The sequence below is a fragment of the Engystomops pustulosus genome, chromosome 9, assembly GCF_040894005.1.
Source record: "Engystomops pustulosus chromosome 9, aEngPut4.maternal, whole genome shotgun sequence".
Classification (NCBI taxonomy): domain Eukaryota; kingdom Metazoa; phylum Chordata; class Amphibia; order Anura; family Leptodactylidae; genus Engystomops; species Engystomops pustulosus.
Window position 1 is genome coordinate 62,313,924 of NC_092419.1, and position 25,086 is coordinate 62,339,009.

The following is a 25,086-nucleotide window of genomic DNA, read 5'->3' on the forward strand; positions in this document are numbered from 1 at the left end:
GAATGTGCCTGCTCTTGTCAGATCGCAGCAGCAATGCAGCTTAAGGCTTGGCAAGTACCAGCATGGGAGACTGGCTTGGAATCCCAAGTTCTGGTGACCTTTTTGAACCTGAAAATTGTGTTAGTTTCTCTATGAGATAGCAAAAGAAGGTTCAAATTGAAGAGCTGCTGTCAACGGCCATTCTAAGCTGAATGTGCCTGCTCTCGTCAGATCGTAGCAGCAATGCAGCTTAAGGCTTGGCAAGTACCAGCATGGGAGACTGGCTGGGAATCCCAAGTTCTGTTGACCTTTTTGAACCTGAAAATTGTGTTAGTTTCTCTATGAGATAGTAAAAGAAGGTTCAAATTGAACAGCTGCTGTCAACGGCCATTCTAAGCTGAATGTGCGTGCTCTTGTCAGATCGCAGCAGCGATGCAGCTTAAGGCTTGGCAAGTTCCAGCATGGAGACTGGCTGGGAATCCCAAGTTCTGTTGACCTTTTTGAACTTGAAAATTGTTTTAGTTTCTCTATGAGATAGTAAAAGAAGGTTCAATTTGAAATGCTGCTGTCAACGGCCATTCTAAGCTGAATGTGCCTGCTCTTGTCAGATCGCAGCAGCAATGCAGCTTAAGGCTTGGCAAGTACCAGCATGGGAGACTGGCTGGGAATCCCAAGTTCTGTTGACCTTTTTGAACCTGAAAATGTGTTAGTTTCTCTATGAGATAGTAAAAGAAGGTTCAAATTGAACAGCTGCTGTCAACGGCAATTCTAAGCTGAATGTGCCTGCTCTCGTCAGATCGCAGCAGCAATGCAGCTTAAGGCTTGGCAAGTACCAGCATGGGAGACTGGCTGGGAATCCCAAGTTCTATTGACCTTTTTGAACCTGAAAATGTGTTAGTTTCTCTATGAGATAGTAAAAGAAGGTTCAAATTGAACAGCTGCTGTCAACGGCCATTCTAAGCTGAATGTGTGTGCTCTTGTCAGATCGCAGCAGCGATGCAGCTTAAGGCTTGGCAAGTACCAGCATGGGAGACTGGCTGGGAATCCCAAGTTCTGGTGACTTTTTTGAACCTGAAAATTGTGTTAGTTTCTCTATGAGATAGTAGAAGAAGGTTCAAATTGAACAACTGCTGTCAACGGCCATTCTAAGCTGAATGTGTGTGCTCTTGTCAGATTGCAGCAGCGATGCAGCTTAAGGCTTGGCAAGTACCAGCATGGGAGACTGGCTGGGAATCCCAAGTTCTGTTGACCTCTTTGAACCTGAAAATTGTGTTAGTTTCTCTATGAGATAGTAAAAGAAGGTTCAAATTGAACAGCTGCTGTCAATGGCCATTCTAAGCTGAATGTGCCTGCTCTCGTCAGATCGCAGCAGCAATGCAGCCTAAGGCTTGGCAAGTACCAGCATGGGAGACTGGCTGGGAATCCCAAGTTCCGTTGACCTTTTTGAACCTGAAAATTGTGTTAGTTTCTGTATGAGATAGTAAAAGAAGGTTCAAATTGAAAAGCTGCTGTCAACGGCAATTCTAAGCTGAATGTGCGTGCTCTTGTCAGATCGCAGCAGCGATGCAGCTTAAGGCTTGGCAAGTACCAGCATGGGAGACTGGCTGGGAATCCCAAGTTCTGGTGACCTTTTTGAACCTGAAAATTCTGTTAGTTTCTCTATGAGATAGTAGAAGAAGGTTCAAATTGAACAACTGCTGTCAACGGCCATTCTAAGCTGAATGTGTGTGCTCTTTTCAGATCGCAGCAGCGATGCAGCTTAAGGCTTGGCAAGTACCAGCATGGGAGACTGGCTGGGAATCCCAAGTTCTGTTGACCTTTTTGAACCTGAAAATTGTGTTAGTTTCTCTATGAGATAGTAAAAGAAGGTTCAAATTGAACAGCTGCTGTCAACGGCAATTCTAAGCTGAATGTGCCTGCTCTCGTCAGATTGCAGCAGCAATGCAGCTTAAGGCTTGGCAAGTACCAGCATGGGAGACTGGCTGGGAATCCCAAGTTCTGTTGACCATTTTGAACCTGAAAATGTGTTAGTTTCTCTATGAGATAGTAAAAGAAGGTTCAAATTGAACAACTGCTGTCAACGGCCATTCTAAGCTGAATGTGCCTGCTCTCGTCAGATCGCAGCAGCAATGCAGCTTAAGGCTTGGCAAGTACCAGCATGGGAGACTGGCTTGGAATCCCAAGTTCTGGTGACCTTTTTGAACCTGAAAATTGTGTTAGTTTCTCTATGAGATAGCAAAAGAAGGTTCAAATTGAACAGCTGCTGTCAACGGCCTTTCTAAGCTGAATGTGCCTGCTCTTGTCAGATTGCAGCAGCAATGCAGCTTAAGGCTTGGCAAGTACCAGCATGGGAGACTGGCTTGGAATCCCAAGTTCTGGTGACCTTTTTGAACCTGAAAATTGTGTTAGTTTCTATATAAGATAGTAGAAGAAGGTTCAAATTGAACAACTGCTGTCAATGGCCATTCTAAGCTGAATGTGCCTGCTCTCGCCAGATCGCAGCAGCAATGCAGCTTAATGCTTGGCAAGTAACAGCATGGGAGACTGGCTGGGAATCCCAAGTTCCGTTGCCCTTTTTGAACCTGAAAATTGTGTTAGTTTCTCTATGAGATAGTAAAAGAACTTTCAAATTGAACAGCTGCTGTCAACGGCTATTCTAAGCTGAATGTGCGTGCTCTTGTCAGATCGCAGCAGCGATGCAGCTTAAGGCTTGGCAAGTACCAGCATGGGAGACTGGCTTGGAATCCCAAGTTCTGGTGACCTTTTTGATCCTGAAAATTGTGTTAGTTTCTTTATGAGATAGTAGAAGAAGGTTCAAATTGAACAACTGCTGTCAATGGCCATTCTAAGCTGAATGTGCCTGCTCTCGTCAGATCGCAGCAGCAATGCAGCTTAAGTCTTGGCAAGTACCAGCATGGGAGACTGGCTGGGAATCCCAAGTTCCGTTGACCTTTTTGAACCTGAAAATTGTGTTAGTTTCTCTATGAGATAGCAAAAGAAGGTTCAAATTGAAGAGCTGCTGTCAACGGCCATTCTAAGCTGAATGTGCCTGCTCTCGTCAGATCGTAGCAGCAATGCAGCTTAAGGCTTGGCAAGTACCAGCATGGGAGACTGGCTGGGAATCCCAAGTTCTGTTGACCTTTTTGAACCTGAAAATTGTGTTAGTTTCTCTATGAGATAGTAAAAGAAGGTTCAAATTGAACAGCTGCTGTCAACGGCCATTCTAAGCTGAATTTGCGTGCTCTTGTCAGATCGCAGCAGCGATGCAGCTTAAGGCTTGGCAAGTTCCAGCATGGGAGACTGGCTGGGAATCCCAAGTTCTGTTGACCTTTTTGAACTTGAAAATTGTTTTAGTTTCTCTATGAGATAGTAAAAAAAGGACATTTCAATTTGAAATGCTGCTGTCAACGGCCATTCTAAGCTGAATGTGCCTGCTCTTTTCAGATCGCAGCAGCAATGCAGCTTAAGGCTTGGCAAGTACCAGCATGGGAGACTGGCTGGGAATCCCAAGTTCCGTTGACCTTTTGAACCTGAAAATTGTGTTAGTTTCTCTATGAGATAGTAAAAGAAGGTTCAAATTGAACAGCTGCTGTCAACGGCCGTTCTAAGCTGAATGTGCCTGCTCTCGTCAGATCGCAGCAGCAATGCAGCTTAAGGCTTGGCAAGTACCAGCATGGGAGACTGGCTGGGAATCCCAAGTTCTGTTGACCTTTTTGAACCTGAAAATTGTGTTAGTTTCTCTATGAGATAGTAAAAGAAGGTTCAAATTGAACAGCTGCTGTCAACGGCCATTCTAAGCTGAATGTGCGTGCTCTTGTCAGATCGCAGCAGCGATGCAGCTTAAGGCTTGGCAAGTACCAGCATGGGAGACTGGCTGGGAATCCCAAGTTCTGTTGACCTTTTTGAACCTGAAAATGTGTTAGTTTCTCTATGAGATAGTAAAAGAAGGTTCAAATTGAACAGCTGCTGTCAACGGCAATTCTAAGCTGAATGTGCCTGCTCTCGTCAGATCGCAGCAGCAATGCAGCTTAAGGCTTGGCAAGTACCAGCATGGGAGACTGGCTGGGAATCCCAAGTTCTGTTGACCTTTTTTAACCTGAAAATTGTGTTAGTTTCTCTATGAGATAGTAAAAGAAGGTTCAAATTGAACAGCTGCTGTCAACGGCCATTCTAAGCTGAATGTGCCTGCTCTCGTCAGATCGCAGCAGCAATGCAGCTTAAGGCTTGGCAAGTACCAGCATGGGAGACTGGCTGGGAATCCCAAATTCCGTTGACCTTTTTGAACCTGAAAATTGTGTTATTTTCTCTATGAGATAGTAAAAGTAGGTTCAAATTGAACAGCTGCTGTCAACGGCCATTCTAAGCTGAATGTGTGTGCTCTTGTCAGATCGCAGCAGCGATGCAGCTTAAGGCTTGGCAAGTACCAGCATGGGAGACTGGCTGGGAATCCCAAGTTCTGGTGACTTTTTTGAACCTGAAAATTGTGTTAGTTTCTCTATGAGATAGTAGAAGAAGGTTCAAATTGAACAACTGCTGTCAACGGCCATTCTAAGCTGAATGTGTGTGCTCTTGTCAGATCGCAGCAGCGATGCAGCTTAAGGCTTGGCAAGTACCAGCATGGGAGACTGGCTGGGAATCCCAAGTTCTGTTGACCTCTTTGAACCTGAAAATTGTGTTAGTTTCTCTATGAGATAGTAAAAGAAGGTTCAAATTGAACAGCTGCTGTCAATGGCCATTCTAAGCTGAATGTGCCTGCTCTCGTCAGATCGCAGCAGCAATGCAGCCTAAGGCTTGGCAAGTACCAGCATGGGAGACTGGCTGGGAATCCCAAGTTCCGTTGACCTTTTTGAACCTGAAAATTGTGTTAGTTTCTGTATGAGATAGTAAAAGAAGGTTCAAATTGAAAAGCTGCTGTCAACGGCAATTCTAAGCTGAATGTGCGTGCTCTTGTCAGATCGCAGCAGCGATGCAGCTTAAGGCTTGGCAAGTACCAGCATGGGAGACTGGCTGGGAATCCCAAGTTCTGGTGACCTTTTTGAACCTGAAAATTGTGTTAGTTTCTCTATGAGATAGTAGAAGAAGGTTCAAATTGAACAACTGCTGTCAACGGCCATTCTAAGCTGAATGTGTGTGCTCTTTTCAGATCGCAGCAGCGATGCAGCTTAAGGCTTGGCAAGTACCAGCATGGGAGACTGGCTGGGAATCCCAAGTTCTGGTGACCTTTTTGAACCTGAAAATTGTGTTAGTTTCTCTATGAGATAGTAAAAGAAGGTTCAAATTGAACAGCTGCTGTCAACGGCAATTCTAAGCTGAATGTGCCTGCTCTCGTCAGATTGCAGCAGCAATGCAGCTTAAGGCTTGGCAAGTACCAGCATGGGAGACTGGCTGGGAATCCCAAGTTCTGTTGACCATTTTGAACCTGAAAATGTGTTAGTTTCTCTATGAGATAGTAAAAGAAGGTTCAAATTGAACAGCTGCTGTCAACGGCCATTCTAAGCTGAATGTGCCTGCTCTCGTCAGATCGCAGCAGCAATGCAGCTTAAGGCTTGGCAAGTACCAGCATGGGAGACTGGCTTGGAATCCCAAGTTCTGGTGACCTTTTTGAACCTGAAAATGTGTTAGTTTCTCTATGAGATAGTAAAAGAAGGTTCAAATTGAACAACTGCTGTCAACGGCCATTCTAAGCTGAGTGTGCCTGCTCTCGTCAGATCGCAGCAGCAATGCAGCCTAAGGCTTGGCAAGTACCAGCATGGGAGACTGGCTGGGAATCCCAAGTTCTGTTGACCTTTTTGAACCTGAAAATGTTAGTTTCTCTATGAGATCGTAAAAGAAGGTTCAAATTGAACAGCTGCTGTCAACGGCCATTCTAAGCTGAATGTGTGTGCTCTTGTCAGATCGCAGCAGCGATGCAGCTTAAGGCTTGGCAAGTACCAGCATGGGAGACTGGCTTGGAATCCCAAGTTCTGGTGACCTTTTTGAACCTGAAAATTGTGTTAGTTTCTCTATGAGATAGCAAAAGAAGGTTCAAATTGAACAGCTGCTGTCAACGGCCATTCTAAGCTGAATGTGCCTGCTCTTGTCAGATTGCAGCAGCAATGCAGCTTAAGGCTTGGCAGGTACCAGCATGGGAGACTGGCTTGGAATCCCAAGTTCTGTTGACCTTTTTGAACCTGAAAATTGTGTTAGTTTCTATATAAGATAGTAGAAGAAGGTTCAAATTGAACAACTGCTGTCAATGGCCATTCTAAGCTGAATGTGCCTGCTCTCGTCAGATCGCAGCAGCAATGCAGCTTAAGTCTTGGCAAGTACCAGCATGGGAGACTGGCTGGGAATCCCAAGTTCCGTTGCCCTTTTTGAACCTGAAAATTGTGTTAGTTTCTCTATGAGATAGTAAAAGAACTTTCAAATTGAACAGCTGCTGTCAACGGCTATTCTAAGCTGAATGTGCGTGCTCTTGTCAGATCGCAGCAGCGATGCAGCTTAAGGCTTGGCAAGTACCAGCATGGGAGACTGGCTTGGAATCCCAAGTTCTGGTGACCTTTTTGATCCTGAAAATTGTGTTAGTTTCTATATGAGATAGTAGAAGAAGGTTCAAATTGAACAACTGCTGTCAATGGCCATTCTAAGCTGAATGTGCCTGCTCTCGTCAGATCGCAGCAGCAATGCAGCTTAAGTCTTGGCAAGTACCAGCATGGGAGACTGGCTGGGAATCCCAAGTTCCGTTGACCTTTTTGAACCTGAAAATTGTGTTAGTTTCTCTATGAGATAGCAAAAGAAGGTTCAAATTGAAGAGCTGCTGTCAACGGCCATTCTAAGCTGAATTTGCGTGCTCTTGTCAGATCGCAGCAGCGATGCAGCTTAAGGCTTGGCAAGTTCCAGCATGGGAGACTGGCTGGGAATCCCAAGTTCTGTTGACCTTTTTGAACTTGAAAATTGTTTTAGTTTCTCTATGAGATAGTAAAAGAAGGTTCAATTTGAAATGCTGCTGTCAACGGCCATTCTAAGCTGAATGTGCCTGCTCTTGTCAGATCGCAGCAGCAATGCAGCTTAAGGCTTGGCAAGTACCAGCATGGGAGACTGGCTGGGAATCCCAAGTTCCGTTGACCTTTTGAACCTGAAAATTGTGTTAGTTTCTCTATGAGATAGTAAAAGAAGGTTCAAATTGAACAGCTGCTGTCAACGGCCGTTCTAAGCTGAATGTGCCTGCTCTCGTCAGATCGCAGCAGCAATGCAGCTTAAGGCTTGGCAAGTACCAGCATGGGAGACTGGCTGGGAATCCCAAGTTCTGTTGACCTTTTTGAACCTGAAAATTGTGTTAGTTTCTCTATGAGATAGTAAAAGAAGGTTCAAATTGAACAGCTGCTGTCAACGGCCATTCTAAGCTGAATGTGCGTGCTCTTGTCAGATCGCAGCAGCGATGCAGCTTAAGGCTTGGCAAGTTCCAGCATGGAGACTGGCTGGGAATCCCAAGTTCTGTTGACCTTTTTGAACTTGAAAATTGTTTTAGTTTCTCTATGAGATAGTAAAAGAAGGTTCAATTTGAAATGCTGCTGTCAACGGCCATTCTAAGCTGAATGTGCCTGCTCTTGTCAGATCGCAGCAGCAATGCAGCTTAAGGCTTGGCAAGTACCAGCATGGGAGACTGGCTTGGAATCCCAAGTTCTGGTGACCTTTTTGAACCTGAAAATTGTGTTAGTTTCTATATGAGATAGTAGAAGAAGGTTCAAATTGAACAACTGCTGTCAACGGCCATTCTAAGCTGAATGTGTGTGCTCTTGTCAGATCGCAGCAGCGATGCAGCTTAAGGCTTGGCAAGTACCAGCATGGGAGACTGGCTGGGAATCACAAGTTCTGTTGACCTTTTTGAACCTGAAAATGTGTTAGTTTCTCTATGAGATAGTAAAAGAAGGTTCAAATTGAACAGCTGCTGTCAACGGCAATTCTAAGCTGAATGTGCCTGCTCTCGTCAGATCGCAGCAGCAATGCAGCTTAAGGCTTGGCAAGTACCAGCATGGGAGACTGGCGGGGAATCCCAAGTTCCGTTGACCTTTTTGAACCTGAAAATTGTGTTAGTTTCTCTATGAGATAGTAAAAGAAGGTTCAAATTGAACAGCTGCTGTCAACGGCCATTCTAAGCTGAATGTGCCTGCTCTCGTCAGATCGCAGCAGCAATGCAGCTTAAGGCTTGGCAAGTACCAGCATGGGGGACTGGCTGGGAATCCCAAGTTCTGTTGACCTTTTTTAACCTGAAAATTGTGTTAGTTTCTCTATGAGATAGTAAAAGAAGGTTCAAATTGAACAGCTGCTGTCAACGGCCATTCTAAGCTGAATGTGCCTGCTCTCGTCAGATCGCAGCAGCAATGCAGCCTAAGGCTTGGCAAGTACCAGCATGGGAGACTGGCTGGGAATCCCAAATTCCGTTGACCTTTTTGAACCTGAAAATTGTGTTATTTTCTCTATGAGATAGTAAAAGTAGGTTCAAATTGAACAGCTGCTGTCAACGGCAATTCTGAGCTGAATGTGCGTGCTCTTGTCAGATCGCAGCAGCGATGCAGCTTAAGGCTTGGCAAGTACCAGCATGGGAGACTGGCTGGGAATCCCAAGTTCTGGTGACCTTTTTGAACCTGAAAATTGTGTTAGTTTCTCTATGAGATAGTAGAAGAAGGTTCAAATTGAACAACTGCTGTCAACGGCCATTCTAAGCTGAATGTGTGTGCTCTTTTCAGATCGCAGCAGCGATGCAGCTTAAGGCTTGGCAAGTACCAGCATGGGAGACTGGCTGGGAATCCCAAGTTCTGTTGACCTTTTTGAACCTGAAAATTGTGTTAGTTTCTCTATGAGATAGTAAAAGAAGGTTCAAATTGAACAGCTGCTGTCAACGGCAATTCTAAGCTGAATGTGCCTGCTCTCGTCAGATTGCAGCAGCAATGCAGCTTAAGGCTTGGCAAGTACCAGCATGGGAGACTGGCTGGGAATCCCAAGTTCTGTTGACCATTTTGAACCTGAAAATGTGTTAGTTTCTCTATGAGATAGTAAAAGAAGGTTCAAATTGAACAGCTGCTGTCAACGGCCATTCTAAGCTGAATGTGCCTGCTCTCGTCAGATCGCAGCAGCAATGCAGCTTAAGGCTTGGCAAGTACCAGCATGGGAGACTGGCTTGGAATCCCAAGTTCTGGTGACCTTTTTGAACCTGAAAATTGTGTTAGTTTCTCTATGAGATAGCAAAAGAAGGTTCAAATTGAACAGCTGCTGTCAACGGCCATTCTAAGCTGAATGTGCCTGCTCTTGTCAGATTGCAGCAGCAATGCAGCTTAAGGCTTGGCAAGTACCAGCATGGGAGACTGGCTTGGAATCCCAAGTTCTGGTGACCTTTTTGAACCTGAAAATTGTGTTAGTTTCTATATAAGATAGTAGAAGAAGGTTCAAATTGAACAACTGCTGTCAATGGCCATTCTAAGCTGAATGTGCCTGCTCTCGCCAGATCGCAGCAGCAATGCAGCTTAATGCTTGGCAAGTAACAGCATGGGAGACTGGCTGGGAATCCCAAGTTCCGTTGCCCTTTTTGAACCTGAAAATTGTGTTAGTTTCTCTATGAGATAGTAAAAGAACTTTCAAATTGAACAGCTGCTGTCAACGGCCATTCTAAGCTGAATGTGCGTGCTCTTGTCAGATCGCAGCAGCGATGCAGCTTAAGGCTTGGCAAGTACCAGCATGGGAGACTGGCTTGGAATCCCAAGTTCTGGTGACCTTTTTGAACCTGAAAATGTGTTAGTTTCTCTATGAGATAGTAAAAGAAGGTTCAAATTGAACAGCTGCTGTCAACGGCCATTCTAAGCTGAGTGTGCCTGCTCTCGTCAGATCGCAGCAGCAATGCAGCCTAAGGCTTGGCAAGTACCAGCATGGGAGACTGGCTGGGAATCCCAAGTTCTGTTGACCTTTTTGAACCTGAAAATGTGTTAGTTTCTCTATGAGATAGTAAAAGAAGGTTCAAATTGAACAGCTGCTGTCAACGGCCATTCTAAGCTGAATGTGTGTGCTCTTGTCAGATCGCAGCAGCGATGCAGCTTAAGGCTTGGCAAGTACCAGCATGGGAGACTGGCTTGGAATCCCAAGTTCTGGTGACCTTTTTGAACCTGAAAATTGTGTTAGTTTCTCTATGAGATAGCAAAAGAAGGTTCAAATTGAACAGCTGCTGTCAACGGCCATTCTAAGCTGAATGTGCCTGCTCTTGTCAGATTGCAGCAGCAATGCAGCTTAAGGCTTGGCAAGTACCAGCATGGGAGACTGGCTGGGAATCCCAAGTTCCGTTGACCTTTTTGAACCTGAAAATTGTGTTAGTTTCTCTATGAGATAGCAAAAGAAGGTTCAAATTGAAGAGCTGCTGTCAACGGCCATTCTAAGCTGAATGTGCCTGCTCTCGTCAGATCGCAGCAGCATTGCAGCTTAAGGCTTGGCAAGTACCAGCATGGGAGACTGGCTGGGAATCCCAAGTTCTGTTGACCTTTTTGAACCTGAAAATGTGTTAGTTTCTCTATGAGATAGTAAAAGAAGGTTCAAATTGAACAGCTGCTGTCAATGGCCATTCTAAGCTGAATGTGCGTGCTCTTGTCAGATCGCAGCAGCGATGCAGCTTAAGGCTTGGCAAGTACCAGCATGGGAGACTGGCTTGGAATCCCAAGTTCTGGTGACCTTTTTGAACCTGAAAATTGTGTTAGTTTCTCTATGAGATAGCAAAAGAAGGTTCAAATTGAACAGCTGCTGTCAACGGCCATTCTAAGCTGAATGTGCCTGCTCTTGTCAGATTGCAGCAGCAATGCAGCTTAAGGCTTGGCAAGTACCAGCATGGGAGACTGGCTTGGAATCCCAAGTTCTGGTGACCTTTTTGAACCTGAAAATTGTGTTAGTTTCTATATAAGATAGTAGAAGAAGGTTCAAATTGAACAACTGCTGTCAACGGCCATTCTAAGCTGAATGTGCCTGCTCTCGCCAGATCGCAGCAGCAATGCAGCTTAAGGCTTGGCAAGTACCAGCATGGGAGACTGGCTGGGAATCCCAAGTTCTGTTGACCTTTTTGAACCTGAAAATGTGTTAGTTTCTCTATGAGATAGTAAAAGAAGGTTCAAATAGAACAGCTGCTGTCAACGGCCATTTTAAGCTGAATGTGCCTGCTCTCGTCAGATCGCAGCAGCAATGCAGCTTAAGGCTTGGCAAGTACCAGCATGGGAGACTGGCTGGGAATCCCAAGTTCCGTTGACCTTTTTGAACCTGAAAATTGTGTTAGTTTCTCTATGAGATAGTAAAAGAAGGTTCAAATTGAACAGCTGCTGTCAACGGCCATTCTAAGCTGAATGTGCCTGCTCTCGTCAGATCGCAGCAGCAATGCAGCTTAAGGCTTGGCAAGTACCAGCATGGGAGACTGGCTGGGAATCCCAAGTTCTGTTGACCTTTTTGAACCTGAAAATGTGTTAGTTTCTCTATGAGATAGTAAAAGAAGGTTCAAATTGAACAGCTGCTGTCAACGGCCATTCTAAGCTGAATGTGCGTGCGCTTGTCAGATCGCAGCAGCGATGCAGCTTAAGGCTTGGCAAGTACCAGCATGGGAGACTGGCTTGGAATCCCAAGTTCTGGTGACCTTTTTGAACCTGAAAATTGTGTTAGTTTCTATATAAGATAGTAGAAGAAGGTTCAAATTGAACAACTGCTGTCAACGGCCATTCTAAGCTGAATGTGCCTGCTCTCGCCAGATCGCAGCAGCAATGCAGCTTAAGGCTTGGCAAGTACCAGCATGGGAGACTGGCTGGGAATCCCAAGTTCCGTTGACCTTTTTGAACCTGAAAATTGTGTTAGTTTCTCTATGAGATAGTAAAAGAAGGTTCAAATTGAACAGCTGCTGTCAACGGCCATTCTAAGCTGAATGTGCCTGCTCTCGTCAGATCGCAGCAGCAATGCAGCTTAAGGCTTGGCAAGTACCAGCATGGGAGACTGGCTGGGAATCCCAAGTTCTGTTGACATTTTTGAACCTGAAAATGTGTTAGTTTCTCTATGAGATAGTAAAAGAAGGTTCAAATTGAACAGCTGCTGTCAACGGCCATTCTAAGCTGAATGTGCGTGCGCTTGTCAGATCGCAGCAGCGATGCAGCTTAAGGCTTGGCAAGTACCAGCATGGGAGACTGGCTTGGAATCCCAAGTTCTGGTGACCTTTTTGAACCTGAAAATTGTGTTAGTTTCTCTATGAGATAGCAAAAGAAGGTTCAAATTGAACAGTTGCTGTCAATGGCCATTCTAAGCTGAATGTGCCAGCTCTCGTCAGATCGCAGCAGCAATGCAGCTTAAGGCTTGGCAAGTACCAGCATGGGAGACTGGCTGGGAATCCCAAGTTCCGTTGCCCTTTTTGAACCTGAAAATTGTGTTAGTTTCTCTATGAGATAGTAAAAGAAGGTTCAAATTAAACAACTGCTGTCAACGGCCATTCTAAGCTGTATGTGCGTGCTCTTGTGAGATCGCAGCAGCGATGCAGCTTAAGGCTTGGCAAGTACCAGCATGGGAGACTGGCTTGGAATCCCAAGTTCTGGTGACCTTTTTGAACCTGAAAATTGTGTTAGTTTCTCTATGAGATAGCAAAAGAAGGTTCAAATTGAACAGCTGCTGTCAACGGCCATTCTAAGCTGAATGTGCCTGCTCTTGTCAGATTGCAGCAGCAATGCAGCTTAAGGCTTGGCAAGTACCAGCATGGGAGACTGGCTTGGAATCCCAAGTTCTGGTGACCTTTTTGAACCTTAAAATTGTGTTAGTTTCTATATAAGATAGTAGAAGAAGGTTCAAATTGAACAACTGCTGTCAATGGCCATTCTAAGCTGAATGTGCCTGCTCTTGCCAGATCGCAGCAGCAATGCAGCTTAAGGCTTGGCAAGTACCAGCGTGGGAGACTGGCTGGGAATCCCAAGTTCCGTTGACCTTTTTGAACCTGAAAATTGTGTTAGTTTCTCTATGAGATAGTAAAAGAAGGTTCAAATTGAACAGCTGCTGTCAACGGCCATTCTAAGCTGAATGTGCCTGCTCTCGTCAGATTGCAGCAGCAATGCAGCTTAAGGCTTGGCAAGTACCAGCATGGGAGACTGGCTGGGAATCCCAAGTTCTGTTGACCTTTTTGAACCTGAAAATGTGTTAGTTTCTCTATGAGATAGTAAAAGAAGGTTCAAATTGAACAGCTGCTGTCAACGGCCATTCTAAGCTGAATGTGCGTGCTCTTGTGAGTTCGCAGCAGCGATGCAGCTTAAGGCTTGGCATAGTACCAGCATGGGAGACTGGCTTGGAATCCCAAGTTCTGGTGACCTTTTTGAACCTGAAAATTGTGTTAGTTTCTCTATGAGATAGCAAAAGAAGGTTCAAATTGAACAGCTGCTGTCAACGGCCATTCTAAGCTGAATGTGCCTGCTCTTGTCAGATTGCAGCAGCAATGCAGCTTAAGGCTTGGCAAGTACCAGCATGGGAGACTGGCTTGGAATCCCAAGTTCTGGTGACCTTTTTGAACCTTAAAATTGTGTTAGTTTCTATATAAGATAGTAGAAGAAGGTTCAAATTGAACAACTGCTGTCAATGGCCATTCTAAGCTGAATGTGCCTGCTCTTGCCAGATCGCAGCAGCAATGCAGCTTAAGGCTTGGCAAGTACCAGCATGGGAGACTGGCTGGGAATCCCAAGTTCCGTTGACCTTTTTGAACCTGAAAATTGTGTTAGTTTCTCTATGAGATAGTAAAAGAAGGTTCAAATTGAACAGCTGCTGTCAACGGCCATTCTAAGCTGAATGTGCCTGCTCTCGTCAGATTGCAGCAGCAATGCAGCTTAAGGCTTGGCAAGTACCAGCATGGGAGACTGGCTGGGAATCCCAAGTTCTGTTGACCTTTTTGAACCTGAAAATGTGTTAGTTTCTCTATGAGATAGTAAAAGAAGGTTCAAATTGAACAGCTGCTGTCAACGGCCATTCTAAGCTGAATGTGCGTGCTCTTGTCAGATCGCAGCAGCGATGCAGCTTAAGGCTTGGCAAGTACCAGCATGGGAAACTGGCTTGGAATCCCAAGTTCTGGTGACCTTTTTGAACCTGAAAATTGTGTTAGTTTCTCTATGAGATAGCAAAAGAAGGTTCAAATTGAACAGCTGCTGTCAACGGCCATTCTAAGCTGAATGTGCCTGCTCTTGTCAGATTGCAGCAGCAATGCAGCTTAAGGCTTGGCAAGTACCAGCATGGGAGACTGGCTTGGAATCCCAAGTTCTGGTGACCTTTTTGAACCTGAAAATTGTGTTATTTTCTATATAAGATAGTAGAAGAAGGTTCAAATTGAACAACTGCTGTCAATGGCCATTCTAAGCTGAATGTGCCTGCTCTTGCCAGATCGCAGCAGCAATGCAGCTTAAGGCTTGGCAAGTACCAGCATGGGAGACTGGCTGGGAATCCCAAGTTCTGTTGCCCTTTTTGAACCTGAAAATTGTGTTAGTTTCTCTATGAGATAGTAAAAGAACTTTCAAATTGAACAGCTGCTGTCAACGGCCATTCTAAGCTGAATGTGCGTGCTCTTGTCAGATCGCAGCAGCGATGCAGCTTAAGGCTTGGCAAGTACCAGCATGGGAGACTGGCTTGGAATCCCAAGTTCTGGTGACCTTTTTGAACCTGAAAATTGTGTTAGTTTCTATATGAGATAGTAGAAGAAGGTTCAAATTGAACAACTGCTGTCAATGGCCATTCTAAGCTGAATGTGCCTGCTCTTGTCAGATCGCAGCAGCAATGCAGCTTAAGGCTTGGCAAGTACCAGCATGGGAGACTGGCTGGGAATCCCAAGTTCTGTTGACCTTTTTGAACCTGAAAATTGTGTTAGTTTCTCTATGAGATAGTAAAAGAAGGTTCAAATTGAACAGCTGCTGTCAACGGCCATTCTAAGCTGAATGTGCCTGCTCTCGTCAGATCGAAGCAGCAATGCAGCTTAAGGCTTGGCAAGTACCAGCATGGGAGACTGGCTTGGAATCCCTAGTTCTGGTGACCTTTTTGAACCTGAAAATTGTGTTAGTTTCTATATAAGATAGTAGAAGAAGGTTCAAATTGAACAACTGCTGTCAATGGCCATTCTAAGCTGAATGTGCCTGCTCTCGCCAGATCGCAGCAGCAATGAAGCTTAAGGCTTGGCAAGTACCAGCATGGGAGACTGGCTGGGAATCCCAAGTTCCGTTGCCCTTTTTGAACCTGAAAATTGTGTTAGTTTCTCTATGAGATAGTAAAAGAACTTTCAAATTGAACAGCTGCTGTCAACGGCCGTTCTAAGCTGAATGTGCGTGCTCTTGTCAGATCGCAGCAGCGATGCAGCTTAAGGCTTGGCAAGTTCCAGCATGGGAGACTGGCTGGGAATCCCAAGTTCTGTTGACCTTTTTGAACTTGAAAATTGTTTTAGTTTCTCTATGAGATAGTAAAAGAAGGTTCAATTTGAAATGCTGCTGTCAACGGCCATTCTAAGCTGAATGTGCCTGCTCTTGTCAGATCGCAGCAGCAATGCAGCTTAAGGCTTGGCAAGTACCAGCATGGGAGACTGGCTGGGAATCCCAAGTTCCGTTGACCTTTATGAACCTGAAAATTGTGTTAGTTTCTCTATGAGATAGTAAAAGAAGGTTCAAATTGAACAGCTGCTGTCAACGGCCATTCTAAGCTGAATGTGCGTGCTCTTGTCAGATTGCAGCAGCGATGCAGCTTAAGGCTTGGCAAGTACCAGCATGGGAGACTGGCTGGGAATCCCAAGTTCTGGTGACTTTTTTGAACCTGAAAACTGTGTTAGTTTCTCTATGAGATAGTAGAAGAAGGTTCAAATTGAACAACTGCTGTCAACGGCCATTCTAAGCTGAATGTGTGTGCTCTTGTCAGATCGCAGCAGCGATGCAGCTTAAGGTTTGGCAAGTACCACCATGGGAGACTGGCTGGGAATCCCAAGTTCTGGTGACCTTTTTGAACCTGAAAATTGTGTTAGTTTCTATATGAGATAGTAGAAGAAGGTTCAAATTGAACAACTGCTGTCAATGGCCATTCTAAGCTGAATGTGCCTGCTCTCGTCAGATCGCAGCAGCAATGCAGCTTAAGGCTTGGCAAGTACCAGCATGGGAGACTGGCTGGGAATCCCAAGTTCCGTTGACCTTTTTGAACCTGAAAATTGTGTTAGTTTCTCTATGAGATAGTAAAAGAAGGTTCAAATTGAACAGCTGCTGTCAACGGCCATTCTAAGCTGAATGTGCCTGCTCTCGTCAGATCGCAGCAGCAATGCAGCTTAAGGCTTGGCAAGTACCAGCATGGGGGACTGGCTGGGAATCCCAAGTTCTGTTGACCTTTTTGAACCTGAAAATGTGTTAGTTTCTCTATGAGATAGTAAAAGAAGGTTCAAATTGAACAGCTGCTGTCAACGGCCATTCTAAGCTGAATGTGCGTGCTCTTGTCAGATCGCAGCAGCGATGCAGCTTAAGGCTTGGCAAGTACCAGCATGGGAGACTGGCTTGGAATCCCAAGTTCTGGTGACCTTTTTGAACCTGAAAATTGTGTTAGTTTCTATATAAGATAGTAGAAGAAGGTTCAAATTGAACAACTGCTGTCAATGGCCATTCTAAGCTGAATGTCCCTGCTCTCGCCAGATCACAGCAGCAATGCAGCTTAAGGCTTGGCAAGTACCAGCATGTGAGACTGGCGGGGAATCCCAAGTTCCGTTGCCCTTTTTGAACCTGAAAATTGTGTTAGTTTCTCTATGAGATAGTAAAAGAAGGTTCAAATAGAACAGCTGCTGTCAACGGCCATTCTAAGCTGAATGTGCGTGCTCTTGTCAGATCGCAGCAGCGATGCAGCTTAAGGCTTGGCAAGTTCCAGCATGGGAGACTGGCTGCGAATCCCAAGTTCTGTTGACGTTTTTGAACTTGAAAATTGTTTTGGTTTCTCTATGAGATAGTAAAAGAAGGTTCAATTTGAAATGCTGCTGTCAACTGCCATTCTAAGCTGAATGTGCCTGCTCTTGTCAGATCGCAGCAGCAATGCAGCTTAAGGCTTGGCAAGTACCAGCATGGGAGACTGGCTGGGAATCCCAAGTTCCGTTGACCTTTTTGAACCTGAAAATTGTGTTAGTTTCTCTATTAGATAGTAAAAGAAGGTTCAAATTGAACAGCTGCTGTCAACGGCCATTCTAAGCTGAATGTGCATGCTCTTGTCAGATCGCAGCAGCGATGCAGCTTAAGGCTTGGCAAGTACCAGCATCGGAGACTGGCTGGGAATCCCAAGTTCTGGTGACTTTTTTGAACCTGAAAATTGTGTTAGTTTCTCTATGAGATAGTAAAAGAAGGTTCAAATTGAACAGCTGCTGTCAACGGCCATTCTAAGCTGAATGTGCCTGCTCTCGTCAGATCGCAGCAGCAATGCAGCTTAAGGCTTGGCAAGTACCAGCATGGGAGACTGGCTGGGAATCCCAAGTTCTGTTGACCTTTTTGAACCTGAAAATGTGTTAGTTTCTCTATGAGATAGTAAAAGAAGGTTCAAATTGAACAGCTGCTGTCAACGGCCATTCTAAGCTGAATGTGCGTGCTCTTGTCAGATCGCAGCAGTGATGCATCTTAAGGCTTGGCAAGTACCAGCATGGGAGACTGGCTGTGAATCCCAAATTCCGTTGACCTTTTTGAACCTGAAAATTGTGTTAGTTTCTGTATGAGATAGTAAAAGAAGGTTCAAATTGAAAAGCTGCTGTCAACGGCAATTCTAAGCTGAATGTGCGTGCTCTTCTCAGATCGCAGCAGCGATGCAGCTTAAGGCTTGGCAAGTACCAGCATGGGAGACTGGCTGGGAATCCCAAGTTCTGGTGACCTTTTTGAACCTGAAAATTGTGTTAGTTTCTCTATGAGATAGTAGAAGAAGGTTCAAATTGAACAACTGCTGTCAATGGCCATTCTAAGCTGAATGTGCCTGCTCTCGCCAGATCGCAGCAGCAATGCAGCTTAAGGCTTGGCATGTACCAGCATGGGAGACTGGCTGGGAATCCCAAGTTCTGGTGACCTTTTTGAACCTGAAAATTGTGTTAGTTTCTATATAAGATAGTAGAAGAAGGTTCAATTTGAACAACTGCTGTCAATGGCCATTCTAAGCTGAATGTGCCTGCTCTCGCCAGATCGCAGCAGCAATGCAGCTTAAGGCTTGGCAAGTACCAGCATGGGAGACTGGCTGGGAATCCCAAGTTCCGTTGCCCTTTTTGAACCTGAAAATTGTGTTAGTTTCTCTATGAGATAGTAAAAGAAGGTTCAAATTGAACAGCTGCTGTCAACGGCCATTCTAAGCTGAATGTGCGTGCTCTTGTCAGATCGCAGCAGCGATGCAGCTTAAGGCTTGGCAAGTACCAGCATGGGAGACTGGCTTGGAATCCCAAGTTCTAGTGACCTTTTTGAACCTGAAAATTGTGTTAGTTTCTATATGAGATAGTAGAAGAAGGTTCAAATTGAACAACTGCTGTCAATGGCCATTCTAAGCTGAATGTGCCTGCTCTCGTCAGATCGCAGCAGCAATGCAGCTTAAGGCTTGGCAAGTACCAGCATGGGAGACTGGCTGGGAATCCCAAGTTCCGTTGACCTTTTTGAACCTGAAAATTGTGTTAGTTTCTCTATGAGATAGTAAAAGAAGGTTCAAATTGAACAGCTGCTGTCAACGGCCATTCTAAGCTGAATGTGCGTGCTCTTGTCAGATCGCAGCAGCGATGCAGCTTAAGGCTTGGCAAGTTCCAGCATGGGAGACTGGCTGGGAATCCCAAGTTCTGTTGACGTTTTTGAACTTGAAAATTGTTTTGGTTTCTCTATGAGATAGTAAAAGAAGGTTCAATTTGAAATGCTGCTGTCAACGGCCATTCTAAGCTGAATGTGCCTGCTCTTGTCAGATCGCAGCAGCAATGCAGCTTAAGGCTTGGCAAGTACCAGCATGGGAGACTGGCTGGGAATCCCAAGTTCCGTTGATCTTTTTGAACCTGAAAATTGTGTTAGTTTCTCTATGAGATAGTAAAAGAAGGTTCAAATTGAACAGCTTCTGTCAACGGCCATTCTAAGCTGAATGTGCGTGCTCTTGTCAGATCGCAGCAGCGATGCAGCTTAAGGCTTGGCAAGTACCAGCATGGGAGACTGGCTGGGAATCCCAAGTTCTGGTGACTTTTTTGAACCTGAAAATTGTGTTAGTTTCTGTATGAGATAGTAAAAGAAGGTTCAAATTGAAAAGCTGCTGTCAACGGCAATTCTAAGCTGAATGTGCGTGCTCTTCTCAGATCGCAGCAGCGATGCAGCTTAAGGCTTGGCAAGTACCAGCATGGGAGACTGGCTGGGAATCCCAAGTTCTGGTGACCTTTTTGAACCTGAAAATTGTGTTAGTTTCTCTATGAGATAGTAGAAGAAGGTTCAAATTGAACAACTGCTGTCAATGGCCATTCTAAGCTGAATGTGCCTGCTCTCGCCAGATCGCAGCAGCAATGCAGCTTAAGGCTTGGCATGTACCAGCATGGGAGACTGGCTGGGAATCCCAAGTTCTGGTGACCTTTTTGAACCTGAAAATTGTGTTAGTTTCTATATAAGATAGTAGAAGAAGGTTCAAATTGAACAGCTGCTGTCAATGGCCATTCTAAGCTGAATGTGCCTGCTCTCGCCAGATCGCGGCAGCAATGCAGCTTAAGGCTTGGCAAGTACCAGCATGGGAGACTGGCTGGGAATCCCAAGTTCCGTTGCCCTTTTTGAACCTGAAAATTGTGTTAGTTTCTCTATGAGATAGTAAAAGAAGGTTCAAATTGAACAGCTGCTGTCAACGGCCATTCTAAGCTGAATGTGCGTGCTCTTGTCAGATCGCAGCAGCGATGCAGCTTAAGGCTTGGCAAGTACCAGCATGGGAGACTGGCTTGGAATCCCAAGTTCTGGTGACCTTTTTGAACCTGAAAATTGTGTTAGTTTCTATATGAGATAGTAGAAGAAGGTTCAAATTGAACAACTGCTGTCAATGGCCATTCTAAGCTGAATGTGCCTGCTCTCGTCAGATCGCAGCAGCAATGCAGCTTAAGGCTTGGCAAGTACCAGCATGGGAGACTGGCTGGGAATCCCAAGTTCCGTTGACCTTTTTGAACCTGAAAATTTTGTTAGTTTCTCTATGAGATAGTAAAAGAAGGTTCAAATTGAACAGCTGCTGTCAATGGCCATTCTAAGCTGAATGTGCGTGCTCTTGTCAGATCGCAGCAGCGATGCAGCTTAAGGCTTGGCAAGTACCAGCATGGGAGACTGGCTGGGAATCCCAAGTTCTGGTGACTTTTTTGAACCTGAAAATTGTGTTAGTTTCTCTATGAGATAGTAAAAGAAGGTTCAAATTGAACAGCTGCTGTCAACGGCCATTCTAAGCTGAATGTGCCTGCTCTCGTCAGATCGCAGCAGCAATGCAGCTTAAGGCTTGGCAAGTACCAGCATGGGAGACTGGCTGGGAATCCCAAGTTCCGTTGACCTTTTTGAACCTGAAAATTGTGTTAGTTTCTCTATGAGATAGTAAAAGAAGGTTCAAATTGAACAGCTGCTGTCAACGGCCATTCTAAGCTGAATGTGCCTGCTCTCGTCAGATCGCAGCAGCAATGCAGCTTAAGGCTTGGCAAGTACCAGCATGGGAGACTGGCTGGGAATCCCAAGTTCTGTTGACCTTTTTGAACCTGAAAATGTGTTAGTTTCTCTATGAGATAGTGAAAGAAGGTTCAAAATGAACAGCTGCTGTCAACGGCCATTCTAAGCTGAATGTGCGTGCTCTTGTCAGATCGCAGCAGCGATGCAGCTTAAGGCTTGGCAAGTACCAGCATGGGAGAATGGCTTGGAATCCCAAGTTCTGGTGAACTTTTTGAACCTGAAAATTGTGTTAGTTTCTCTATGAGATAGCAAAAGAAGGTTCAAATTGAACAGCTGCTGTCAATGGCCATTCTAAGCTGAATGTGCCTGCTCTCGTCAGATCGCAGCAGCAATGCAGCTTAAGGCTTGGCAAGTACCAGCATGGGAGACTGGCTGGGAATCCCAAGTTCCGTTGACCTTTTTGAACCTGAAAATTGTGTTAGTTTCTCTATGAGATAGTAGAAGAAGGTTCAAATTGAACAACTGCTGTCAACGGCCATTCTAAGCTGAATGTGTGTGCTCTTTTCAGATCGCAGCAGCGATGCAGCTTAAGGCTTGGCAAGTACCAGCATGGGAGACTGGCTGGGAATCCCAAGTTCTGTTGACCTTTTTGAACCTGAAAATTGTGTTAGTTTCTCTATGAGATAGTAAAAGAAGGTTCAAATTGAATAGCTGCTGTCAACGGCAATTCTAAGCTGAATGTGCCTGCTCTCGTCAGATTGCAGCAGCAATGCAGCTTAAGGCTTGGCAAGTACCAGCATGGGAGACTGGCTGGGAATCCCAAGTTCCGTTGACCGTTTTGAACCTGAAAATTGTGTTAGTTTCTCTATGAGATAGCAAAAGAAGGTTCAAATTGAACAGTTGCTGTCAATGGCCATTCTAAGCTGAATGTGCCAGCTCTCGTCAGATCGCAGCAGCAATGCAGCTTAAGGCTTGGCAAGTACCAGCATGGGAGACTGGCTGGGAATCCCAAGTTCCGTTGCCCTTTTTGAACCTGAAAATTGTGTTAGTTTCTCTATGAGATAGTAAAAGAAGGTTCAAATTAAACAACTGCTGTCAACGGCCATTCTAAGCTGTATGTGCGTGCTCTTGTGAGATCGCAGCAGCGATGCAGCTTAAGGCTTGGCAAGTACCAGCATGGGAGACTGGCTTGGAATCCCAAGTTCTGGTGACCTTTTTGAACCTGAAAATTGTGTTAGTTTCTCTATGAGATAGCAAAAGAAGGTTCAAATTGAACAGCTGCTGTCAACGGCCATTCTAAGCTGAATGTGCCTGCTCTTGTCAGATTGCAGCAGCAATGCAGCTTAAGGCTTGGCAAGTACCAGCATGGGAGACTGGCTTGGAATCCCAAGTTCTGGTGACCTTTTTGAACCTTAAAATTGTGTTAGTTTCTATATAAGATAGTAGAAGAAGGTTCAAATTGAACAACTGCTGTCAATGGCCATTCTAAGCTGAATGTGCCTGCTCTTGCCAGATCGCAGCAGCAATGCAGCTTAAGGCTTGGCAAGTACCAGCGTTGGAGACTGGCTGGGAATCCCAAGTTCCGTTGACCTTTTTGAACCTGAAAATTGTGTTAGTTTCTCTATGAGATAGTAAAAGAAGGTTCAAATTGAACAGCTGCTGTCAACGGCCATTCTAAGCTGAATGTGCCTGCTCTCGTCAGATTGCAGCAGCAATGCAGCTTAAGGCTTGGCAAGTACCAGCATGGGAGACTGGCTGGGAATCCCAAGTTCTGTTGACCTTTTTGAACCTGAAAATGTGTTAGTTTCTCTATGAGATAGTAAAAGAAGGTTCAAATTGAACAGCTGCTGTCAACGGCCATTCTAAGCTGAATGTGCGTGCTCTTGTGAGTTCGCAGCAGCGATGCAGCTTAAGGCTTGGCATAGTACCAGCATGGGAGACTGGCTTGGAATCCCAAGTTCTGGTGACCTTTTTGAACCTGAAAATTGTGTTAGTTTCTCTATGAGATAGCAAAAGAAGGTTCAAATTGAACAGCTGCTGTCAACGGCCATTCTAAGCTGAATGTGCCTGCTCTTGTCAGATTGCAGCAGCAATGCAGCTTAAGGCTTGGCAAGTACCAGCATGGGAGACTGGCTTGGAATCCCAAGTTCTGGTGACCTTTTTGAACCTTAAAATTGTGTTAGTTTCTATATAAGATAGTAGAAGAAGGTTCAAATTGAACAACTGCTGTCAATGGCCATTCTAAGCTGAATGTGCCTGCTCTTGCCAGATCGCAGCAGCAATGCAGCTTAAGGCTTGGCAAGTACCAGCATGGGAGACTGGCTGGGAATCCCAAGTTCCGTTGACCTTTTTGAACCTGAAAATTGTGTTAGTTTCTCTATGAGATAGTAAAAGAAGGTTCAAATTGAACAGCTGCTGTCAACGGCCATTCTAAGCTGAATGTGCCTGCTCTCGTCAGATTGCAGCAGCAATGCAGCTTAAGGCTTGGCAAGTACCAGCATGGGAGACTGGCTGGGAATCCCAAGTTCTGTTGACCTTTTTGAACCTGAAAATGTGTTAGTTTCTCTATGAGATAGTAAAAGAAGGTTCAAATTGAACAGCTGCTGTCAACGGCCATTCTAAGCTGAATGTGCGTGCTCTTGTCAGATCGCAGCAGCGATGCAGCTTAAGGCTTGGCAAGTACCAGCATGGGAAACTGGCTTGGAATCCCAAGTTCTGGTGACCTTTTTGAACCTGAAAATTGTGTTAGTTTCTCTATGAGATAGCAAAAGAAGGTTCAAATTGAACAGCTGCTGTCAACGGCCATTCTAAGCTGAATGTGCCTGCTCTTGTCAGATTGCAGCAGCAATGCAGCTTAAGGCTTGGCAAGTACCAGCATGGGAGACTGGCTTGGAATCCCAAGTTCTGGTGACCTTTTTGAACCTGAAAATTGTGTTATTTTCTATATAAGATAGTAGAAGAAGGTTCAAATTGAACAACTGCTGTCAATGGCCATTCTAAGCTGAATGTGCCTGCTCTTGCCAGATCGCAGCAGCAATGCAGCTTAAGGCTTGGCAAGTACCAGCATGGGAGACTGGCTGGGAATCCCAAGTTCTGTTGCCCTTTTTGAACCTGAAAATTGTGTTAGTTTCTCTATAAGATAGTAAAAGAACTTTCAAATTGAACAGCTGCTGTCAACGGCCATTCTAAGCTGAATGTGCGTGCTCTTGTCAGATCGCAGCAGCGATGCAGCTTAAGGCTTGGCAAGTTCCAGCATGGGAGACTGGCTTGGAATCCCAAGTTCTGGTGACCTTTTTGAACCTGAAAATTGTGTTAGTTTCTATATGAGATAGTAGAAGAAGGTTCAAATTGAACAACTGCTGTCAATGGCCATTCTAAGCTGAATGTGCCTGCTCTTGTCAGATCGCAGCAGCAATGCAGCTTAAGGCTTGGCAAGTACCAGCATGGGAGACTGGCTGGGAATCCCAAGTTCTGTTGACCTTTTTGAACCTGAAATTGTGTTAGTTTCTCTATGAGATAGTAAAAGAAGGTTCAAATTGAACAGCTGCTGTCAACGGCCATTCTAAGCTGAATGTGCCTGCTCTCGTCAGATCGAAGCAGCAATGCAGCTTAAGGCTTGGCAAGTACCAGCATGGGAGACTGGCTTGGAATCCCTAGTTCTGGTGACCTTTTTGAACCTGAAAATTGTGTTAGTTTCTATATAAGATAGTAGAAGAAGGTTCAAATTGAACAACTGCTGTCAATGGCCATTCTAAGCTGAATGTGCCTGCTCTCGCCAGATCGCAGCAGCAATGAAGCTTAAGGCTTGGCAAGTACCAGCATGGGAGACTGGCTGGGAATCCCAAGTTCCGTTGCCCTTTTTGAACCTGAAAATTGTGTTAGTTTCTCTATGAGATAGTAAAAGAACTTTCAAATTGAACAGCTGCTGTCAACGGCCATTCTAAGCTGAATGTGCGTGCTCTTGTCAGATCGCAGCAGCGATGCAGCTTAAGGCTTGGCAAGTTCCAGCATGGGAGACTGGCTGGGAATCCCAAGTTCTGTTGACCTTTTTGAACTTGAAAATTGTTTTAGTTTCTCTATGAGATAGTAAAAGAAGGTTCAATTTGAAATGCTGCTGTCAACGGCCATTCTAAGCTGAATGTGCCTGCTCTTGTCAGATCGCAGCAGCAATGCAGCTTAAGGCTTGGCAAGTACCAGCATGGGAGACTGGCTGGGAATCCCAAGTTCCGTTGACCTTTTTGAACCTGAAAATTGTGTTAGTTTCTCTATGAGATAGTAAAAGAAGGTTCAAATTGAACAGCTGCTGTCAACGGCCATTCTAAGCTGAATGTGCGTGCTCTTGTCAGATCGCAGCAGCGATGCAGCTTAAGGCTTGGCAAGTACCAGCATGGGAGACTGGCTGGGAATCCCAAGTTCTGTTGACCTTTTTGAACCTGAAAATTGTGTTAGTTTCTCTATGAGATAGTAAAAGAAGGTTCAAATTGAA

General features: G+C 45.0%; 59 pseudogenes; all 59 read left to right on the plus strand.

The window, feature by feature from the left end:
- The first annotated feature begins 169 nt into the window (after positions 1-169).
- Positions 170-288, plus strand: LOC140089217 (5S ribosomal RNA; annotated as a pseudogene).
- Positions 289-546: 258 nt separating this feature from the next.
- Positions 547-665, plus strand: LOC140090964 (5S ribosomal RNA; annotated as a pseudogene).
- A 69-nt stretch (positions 666-734) lies between these two features.
- Positions 735-853, plus strand: LOC140095316 (5S ribosomal RNA; annotated as a pseudogene).
- Positions 854-1,300: 447 nt separating this feature from the next.
- Positions 1,301-1,419, plus strand: LOC140091714 (5S ribosomal RNA; annotated as a pseudogene).
- Positions 1,420-1,867: 448 nt separating this feature from the next.
- On the plus strand, positions 1,868-1,986 carry LOC140094803 (5S ribosomal RNA; annotated as a pseudogene).
- Positions 1,987-2,055: 69 nt separating this feature from the next.
- Positions 2,056-2,174, plus strand: LOC140097936 (5S ribosomal RNA; annotated as a pseudogene).
- A 637-nt stretch (positions 2,175-2,811) lies between these two features.
- On the plus strand, positions 2,812-2,930 carry LOC140092304 (5S ribosomal RNA; annotated as a pseudogene).
- Positions 2,931-3,000: 70 nt separating this feature from the next.
- LOC140089218 (5S ribosomal RNA) lies at positions 3,001-3,119 on the plus strand (annotated as a pseudogene).
- A 263-nt stretch (positions 3,120-3,382) lies between these two features.
- Positions 3,383-3,501, plus strand: LOC140092883 (5S ribosomal RNA; annotated as a pseudogene).
- Positions 3,502-3,570: 69 nt separating this feature from the next.
- Positions 3,571-3,689, plus strand: LOC140087448 (5S ribosomal RNA; annotated as a pseudogene).
- Positions 3,690-3,759: 70 nt separating this feature from the next.
- LOC140097130 (5S ribosomal RNA) lies at positions 3,760-3,878 on the plus strand (annotated as a pseudogene).
- A 69-nt stretch (positions 3,879-3,947) lies between these two features.
- On the plus strand, positions 3,948-4,066 carry LOC140085483 (5S ribosomal RNA; annotated as a pseudogene).
- A 70-nt stretch (positions 4,067-4,136) lies between these two features.
- LOC140091577 (5S ribosomal RNA) lies at positions 4,137-4,255 on the plus strand (annotated as a pseudogene).
- A 448-nt stretch (positions 4,256-4,703) lies between these two features.
- LOC140091715 (5S ribosomal RNA) lies at positions 4,704-4,822 on the plus strand (annotated as a pseudogene).
- A 448-nt stretch (positions 4,823-5,270) lies between these two features.
- LOC140094805 (5S ribosomal RNA) lies at positions 5,271-5,389 on the plus strand (annotated as a pseudogene).
- Positions 5,390-5,458: 69 nt separating this feature from the next.
- LOC140097939 (5S ribosomal RNA) lies at positions 5,459-5,577 on the plus strand (annotated as a pseudogene).
- Positions 5,578-5,646: 69 nt separating this feature from the next.
- LOC140094767 (5S ribosomal RNA) lies at positions 5,647-5,765 on the plus strand (annotated as a pseudogene).
- Positions 5,766-6,210: 445 nt separating this feature from the next.
- Positions 6,211-6,329, plus strand: LOC140096772 (5S ribosomal RNA; annotated as a pseudogene).
- Positions 6,330-6,588: 259 nt separating this feature from the next.
- LOC140092305 (5S ribosomal RNA) lies at positions 6,589-6,707 on the plus strand (annotated as a pseudogene).
- A 259-nt stretch (positions 6,708-6,966) lies between these two features.
- LOC140088769 (5S ribosomal RNA) lies at positions 6,967-7,085 on the plus strand (annotated as a pseudogene).
- Positions 7,086-7,154: 69 nt separating this feature from the next.
- On the plus strand, positions 7,155-7,273 carry LOC140087449 (5S ribosomal RNA; annotated as a pseudogene).
- Positions 7,274-7,908: 635 nt separating this feature from the next.
- LOC140091820 (5S ribosomal RNA) lies at positions 7,909-8,027 on the plus strand (annotated as a pseudogene).
- A 70-nt stretch (positions 8,028-8,097) lies between these two features.
- On the plus strand, positions 8,098-8,216 carry LOC140082062 (5S ribosomal RNA; annotated as a pseudogene).
- Positions 8,217-8,286: 70 nt separating this feature from the next.
- LOC140098018 (5S ribosomal RNA) lies at positions 8,287-8,405 on the plus strand (annotated as a pseudogene).
- Positions 8,406-8,853: 448 nt separating this feature from the next.
- On the plus strand, positions 8,854-8,972 carry LOC140094806 (5S ribosomal RNA; annotated as a pseudogene).
- Positions 8,973-9,041: 69 nt separating this feature from the next.
- LOC140097940 (5S ribosomal RNA) lies at positions 9,042-9,160 on the plus strand (annotated as a pseudogene).
- Positions 9,161-9,796: 636 nt separating this feature from the next.
- Positions 9,797-9,915, plus strand: LOC140094768 (5S ribosomal RNA; annotated as a pseudogene).
- Positions 9,916-10,173: 258 nt separating this feature from the next.
- LOC140096323 (5S ribosomal RNA) lies at positions 10,174-10,292 on the plus strand (annotated as a pseudogene).
- Positions 10,293-10,362: 70 nt separating this feature from the next.
- LOC140093210 (5S ribosomal RNA) lies at positions 10,363-10,481 on the plus strand (annotated as a pseudogene).
- A 447-nt stretch (positions 10,482-10,928) lies between these two features.
- Positions 10,929-11,047, plus strand: LOC140090365 (5S ribosomal RNA; annotated as a pseudogene).
- Positions 11,048-11,116: 69 nt separating this feature from the next.
- LOC140085222 (5S ribosomal RNA) lies at positions 11,117-11,235 on the plus strand (annotated as a pseudogene).
- Positions 11,236-11,305: 70 nt separating this feature from the next.
- Positions 11,306-11,424, plus strand: LOC140078948 (5S ribosomal RNA; annotated as a pseudogene).
- Positions 11,425-11,682: 258 nt separating this feature from the next.
- On the plus strand, positions 11,683-11,801 carry LOC140087921 (5S ribosomal RNA; annotated as a pseudogene).
- Positions 11,802-11,871: 70 nt separating this feature from the next.
- On the plus strand, positions 11,872-11,990 carry LOC140083309 (5S ribosomal RNA; annotated as a pseudogene).
- Positions 11,991-12,248: 258 nt separating this feature from the next.
- On the plus strand, positions 12,249-12,367 carry LOC140097013 (5S ribosomal RNA; annotated as a pseudogene).
- Positions 12,368-13,004: 637 nt separating this feature from the next.
- LOC140089556 (5S ribosomal RNA) lies at positions 13,005-13,123 on the plus strand (annotated as a pseudogene).
- A 448-nt stretch (positions 13,124-13,571) lies between these two features.
- Positions 13,572-13,690, plus strand: LOC140098799 (5S ribosomal RNA; annotated as a pseudogene).
- A 70-nt stretch (positions 13,691-13,760) lies between these two features.
- Positions 13,761-13,879, plus strand: LOC140089557 (5S ribosomal RNA; annotated as a pseudogene).
- An 825-nt stretch (positions 13,880-14,704) lies between these two features.
- Positions 14,705-14,823, plus strand: LOC140094401 (5S ribosomal RNA; annotated as a pseudogene).
- A 637-nt stretch (positions 14,824-15,460) lies between these two features.
- Positions 15,461-15,579, plus strand: LOC140088770 (5S ribosomal RNA; annotated as a pseudogene).
- A 448-nt stretch (positions 15,580-16,027) lies between these two features.
- On the plus strand, positions 16,028-16,146 carry LOC140082541 (5S ribosomal RNA; annotated as a pseudogene).
- A 70-nt stretch (positions 16,147-16,216) lies between these two features.
- LOC140082063 (5S ribosomal RNA) lies at positions 16,217-16,335 on the plus strand (annotated as a pseudogene).
- A 636-nt stretch (positions 16,336-16,971) lies between these two features.
- On the plus strand, positions 16,972-17,090 carry LOC140098772 (5S ribosomal RNA; annotated as a pseudogene).
- Positions 17,091-17,349: 259 nt separating this feature from the next.
- On the plus strand, positions 17,350-17,468 carry LOC140078949 (5S ribosomal RNA; annotated as a pseudogene).
- Positions 17,469-18,104: 636 nt separating this feature from the next.
- On the plus strand, positions 18,105-18,223 carry LOC140096831 (5S ribosomal RNA; annotated as a pseudogene).
- A 259-nt stretch (positions 18,224-18,482) lies between these two features.
- LOC140082542 (5S ribosomal RNA) lies at positions 18,483-18,601 on the plus strand (annotated as a pseudogene).
- A 259-nt stretch (positions 18,602-18,860) lies between these two features.
- LOC140094022 (5S ribosomal RNA) lies at positions 18,861-18,979 on the plus strand (annotated as a pseudogene).
- A 1,015-nt stretch (positions 18,980-19,994) lies between these two features.
- Positions 19,995-20,113, plus strand: LOC140082543 (5S ribosomal RNA; annotated as a pseudogene).
- A 259-nt stretch (positions 20,114-20,372) lies between these two features.
- Positions 20,373-20,491, plus strand: LOC140089967 (5S ribosomal RNA; annotated as a pseudogene).
- A 70-nt stretch (positions 20,492-20,561) lies between these two features.
- On the plus strand, positions 20,562-20,680 carry LOC140078951 (5S ribosomal RNA; annotated as a pseudogene).
- Positions 20,681-20,938: 258 nt separating this feature from the next.
- On the plus strand, positions 20,939-21,057 carry LOC140082545 (5S ribosomal RNA; annotated as a pseudogene).
- A 259-nt stretch (positions 21,058-21,316) lies between these two features.
- LOC140093587 (5S ribosomal RNA) lies at positions 21,317-21,435 on the plus strand (annotated as a pseudogene).
- A 70-nt stretch (positions 21,436-21,505) lies between these two features.
- Positions 21,506-21,624, plus strand: LOC140097015 (5S ribosomal RNA; annotated as a pseudogene).
- A 637-nt stretch (positions 21,625-22,261) lies between these two features.
- LOC140089558 (5S ribosomal RNA) lies at positions 22,262-22,380 on the plus strand (annotated as a pseudogene).
- A 448-nt stretch (positions 22,381-22,828) lies between these two features.
- On the plus strand, positions 22,829-22,947 carry LOC140098800 (5S ribosomal RNA; annotated as a pseudogene).
- Positions 22,948-23,017: 70 nt separating this feature from the next.
- LOC140089559 (5S ribosomal RNA) lies at positions 23,018-23,136 on the plus strand (annotated as a pseudogene).
- An 825-nt stretch (positions 23,137-23,961) lies between these two features.
- Positions 23,962-24,080, plus strand: LOC140094402 (5S ribosomal RNA; annotated as a pseudogene).
- Positions 24,081-24,716: 636 nt separating this feature from the next.
- On the plus strand, positions 24,717-24,835 carry LOC140088771 (5S ribosomal RNA; annotated as a pseudogene).
- A 70-nt stretch (positions 24,836-24,905) lies between these two features.
- On the plus strand, positions 24,906-25,024 carry LOC140097132 (5S ribosomal RNA; annotated as a pseudogene).
- Positions 25,025-25,086: the final 62 nt, after the last annotated feature.